Consider the following 5,000-nt stretch of genomic DNA (forward strand, 5'->3'; position numbering starts at 1 on the left):
AACAGAGGCACACGAAACACCGGCCAAGCAGGCCGCACCGGCCCAGGCCAACCCGGCCCAGGCCAACCCGGCCCAGGCCAACCCGGCCCAGGCCGCCCCGGCCAACCCGGGCCCGGCCTCACGGTGAAGGAACGAGGCCATCAAAAGCTTGCGCATCGAACGGTATTTTGTTGGAAATATGTTTGATAAATTGGCCGAATTGTTACATGGCCCCAGAAATATTTAATTTCTGAGCAGCAACTTTCACGTGTTAATAATAACCATCCCCCACTGTGGCCTTAGCGCAGCAGACCGCGGCCTGTCCGCGTTTATAAAGGCACAGCCGATCTAATCAAGAGTTATTCTATTCTATTACGCAAATGAAAGGATAAGTGAGGAGGTGCCCTATGGTGTGGCGTGCTGAATTACTTAAGCCATATTCACGTCTTCATATAACAAACTAGGAAGAATAAAATAGCTATTTTGAACTAAGCACATATTTCTTAATTACAATTAAGAACAATGTTCATTTGAATGTTTTTTTTAAATATGTAATTATCAACCTATTGAGCCATAAAATTAATTAAATATTATGCTATTGCGTATATTCAGCTACATTATTTTTAGAGGCCTAATTAATTCGGTTTTATTCGTTATTTTAGGAGCAGATAACGAAAGGTCAAGCTGAACAGAACGACTGTACTGGGGTTTAATCAGAACAATGGAGTAATAGACCTTGGCGTGACCTTTGATCAACCATATTTTATCATAATTAGGCCTACATTTACATCATTCTAACACATGACATTTTTAAGTTTCAGAGAGGGTTACCTAATCGGAATCTGGGTTGTATTCTCTCCTCAATTAATTCCTAATTTTACTTCGACGGCTCTTAGTTAAAAACTTTTACAAACGGAGTGAGGAGTAATGTAGATTAACATGTGTATGAAGGGTTGAACGACATAACGGGTCTTAACGGGTCCTGTGGGCCCCTCTCCCGGGGGGCTCCACGCGGGTCCCCGTCCTGGAGCGGTGGGCTCGCGGGAAACGACGTGCGGCCACTCGGTATCGATGCGTAAACACTCGGCGGCGGCATTTCCATAGCCACGGGAGACGTGGTGAATCTCATGTAAATAGCATAAACTATGTGCAAATGAACGTCATTAGCATGCAGATTATATATACAGGGGGAGCATTAAGCGAGCGTGTGTGTTATCAGCACAGCATTACTGAGACTCGAAGGTCCCCTTTGACTAACGAAGTGACCCCCATAAGGGCACCGACCCGGGCACTACCTTTACTCAGAGGCAATAAGATGGATCATTACGAAAAGCCGTAAAGTCAATGTTTTAATTAACATTGATAAGCTGAGCATGAAATGCCTGAAGCTGTTGCTCTGACGGCTGTGAAGAGAACCTTTTTATTGAACCTTTACAGGCCCAACATAACAAACTAACTATTTGCCGCCTAATAGACTCAATTTATCGCTTATCATTTTTCAGGTAGCCTGAACTATAATTTAAACTTGAAACGAGGCTATGCATTTCTGTGCAATTTTCTTAATACAACATTTAAAAAGGAACCATTGAGCGAATATACCTAGCCTACTTTAAATTCCTTTGGGATACTATAATAATAGTATCAATAATAATGGCATAATATCATATTATAGTAATAATAATAATAATAATTATTATTATAATAGTGCCTTGACTTACCTTGCGTCCGATTTTTGAATGTTTTTATTTCCCTTTGCAACCAAACCACAAAGATCCAGAGTCACTAAACATCCACACGAAGTTTAGCTGCGTAGCGGCCGGGGAAGTGAGCGGACCGGGTCCCAAGGAGAGTGGACCGGGTGCCGGGTGCCGGGTCCTGGAAGTGAGCGGACAGGGTCCCGAGGAGCGGGGAACGTGTCCGAGGAGCGGGGAACGGGTCCCGAGCAATGGGAATGGGTCTCGAGGAGCACAGACTGGGTCCCGAGGAGCGGGGGATGTGACCCGAGGAGCGGGGAACGGGTCCCGAGGAGAACGGCCGACCAGGCGGATCCTGAGGCCCGGACGCGTTGCGATGGTCCCACCGTTGAAACAGGCCTACTGGCGGAACACATAGAAGCCCATCTCCAGCAGTAAGCGCGGGTTAGTTTAGCTTCAGGTGCCGCACTCGGGATAGATGATTGCCAATGTTGACGGATGGTGATTGATCGCCCTCTCGTTACTCAGTCCTTGTATGAGTGTAGGACAAACACGGAAACGCCCACCTCACCCAATCCGTGGGCGCGTGAGTCTTAAAAGGCGTCAGAACAGACCAATCAAGAGTCAGCCTTCGATAAGACCCTTCCCCTCTTCGGGATCTAATATAAATCTTCACCACGTGAGCGCAGGAAAAAAAAAGTTTTCCCTAAAATGAGAACTAGAATGGACTGTGATGTTTGTGTTTTAATGTTTCCAGTTTCCAGACAGTCCGCCTCCTGACTCAGGACCGAGTCCAGGGTTAGTTTTAACTGACTCAGGACCAACTCCAGGGTTAGGTTTAACTGACTCAGGACCGGGTCCAGGGTTAGGTTTAACTGACTCCTCCTGACTCAGGACCAGGTCCAGGGTTAGGTTTAACATGTCTAAATATAGGCAGACACGATATCTTTAAATTTAGGCCTACATGATATTTCAAAATATAGACCTATAGACCATACTTGATATCTATAGATATAGCTCTACACCATGTCTTTAAATAATAATAATAATAATAATAGATTCAATTTATATAGCGCTTATAAATATAGGCCAACACCATAGGCTATCTTTAAATATAGCCCTACACCATATCTTTAAATATGCCTACATGATATCTTTAGATTAAGGCCTGCACCATATCTTTAAAGATGTGCTTACATGATATCTTTAGATATAGGCCTACATTATATCTTTAAAAATAGGCCTACACCATATCTTTTATGTATAGGCCTGCACGATAGCTTTATAGACCTATGATATAGGCCTGGACCATATCTTTTAATATAGGCCTACATTATATCTCTAAATGTAGGCCTATCTTGGTTATTTTGGGGGGATACTAATTCAGAATAAATTAATATTTGTATTTTAAATGGTAATCCTCTAGTGTATGCTTAATAATGTGTCTCATTACAGAACCTATAAAGAAACACACTGTGCTTATTAAAGGCCTCGCTACAAACAAACAATTAATCAATGTTTTAACAAAGGACTTTTTTCTACAACTATTCAAATTAAGTGGGACGTACTGGGACATAATAATAATAATAATAATAATAATAATAATAATAATAATAATAATAATAATAATAATAATAATAATAATAATAATAATAATATATTATTATATTATAATTACTAGTCATAACAGCAATAGTCTGTCTATTATTCATAATAATTATTATAATTTGACTAAATATACAACCGAAGCGATGTCCATATTACTGACCGATTACGCGGTTAGATACCTTCAGAGACCGTCCAACTAGAAATCTTCCTCTAATGAATATATAGGCCAAAAGGATATTTAGGCTAATTGAACGTTGAATCCCCATTGGACATTCACTCCCTTAACATGCGACAAGAAACGTTCATCTGGTGAGAATAAACCGGACCAGTATAGGCCTATGTTTCTACATGAGGGCTTCTGCAGGCTACAGGTCTGTCCTCACTAAACTCACCGACGGCAGACTACAAGATGTTGGATGAAAAACGTCTGTGGGAGCAAGGAGGGACGCGGGCCGCTGGGGAAACCAGATGAGATGTTCTGGGCTTAGTCTCACACATTCTCGGCCGACTGTGAAGCGTTGGGTTGACGCTCAACAAAGCCCGTGGATTGATCACAAGTATCAAGATATCAAATGGGGGGCCTTTGTGGAGGTGATATTGGGGTCTAATCCCGAATGGAGGTAGAATGTCCTTAATGCTAAGGCCGTAAATCGAGGGCTCAGTGGGCCTGGGAGGGGGGGGGGACAGCAGTCTGTAGCGGGGCGGGCCGGAGGGTTCTGTATGGACTGCTTACTAAAAGGATGATGCATAAACCGCCCAGGGTGTCAGAAATGTTGGGAACCGACCGCAGCTCCTTCTGTCTGGTTAGGAAACGCGACCGTAGCAAAACCACACCTGTGAAAAGCGATCGACTCAAGTCCACTTAAATCAGCGGAGGTGGGGGAGGGGGGGGGCCTCTTACAATCATACCGGTGGGCCTCTGTCAAACAGACACGGACAGCCCCCAATTCGAAACTTCAATTCTACTTTTTGTTTTTCATCAAAAGGATCGAATAATTCGGCAGAAAGAAGGAAAGTGCTCCTCGGTGGCTGTCAGTCTAAGGTAGGCCTTCCTCCGTCCGGATGGATGGGGTTTTTATTGTGCGTGTTCAGGCTCAAGATGATCAGATCATGTCTAGCCGACAATGGGGACGGATATCAGCCCTAATTGTTTGATTACTTCCAACATCAGGCCCATGGCCTGTTTGATGTAATGTTTGCCAATGAAGAGGCCTCTGTACCGCTGTGTATCAAATCAGATTACGCAGCATATTCCCCTCAACATGTCAGATAATGTTATCGATTTATAATGAACGAGTTCTGCAGTGCATGACGAGTGCTGTCAAAGTAAGGTGAATTGGTAAGGTGTATGCAACTAATTTATCAATTGTCGATTCATGATATTAGCATTAAATAATTAATATTATATAGCTTAGTAGCCTACTGGAGCTGACCCTATGATCAATACAAATTAAACACAAATGTATGTTGTGGTCAATGGAAATTGTCAGAGAATATATATAGGCCTATGTGCGTGTGTGTATATATAAATGAGCGCGTACATGTTTAAGTATATAGGACTATGTGTATGTATATATATATATATATATATATATATATATATATATATATATATATATATATGTATATATATTAGTACTATCAGCTAAATGCGTTATTAACGGCGTTAACGCAAACCGATTTTAACGACGTTAATTTATTTATTTATTTTTGGGCTCA

This window comes from Gadus chalcogrammus, chromosome 3 (assembly GCF_026213295.1).
Source record: "Gadus chalcogrammus isolate NIFS_2021 chromosome 3, NIFS_Gcha_1.0, whole genome shotgun sequence".
Lineage (NCBI taxonomy): Eukaryota > Metazoa > Chordata > Actinopteri > Gadiformes > Gadidae > Gadus > Gadus chalcogrammus.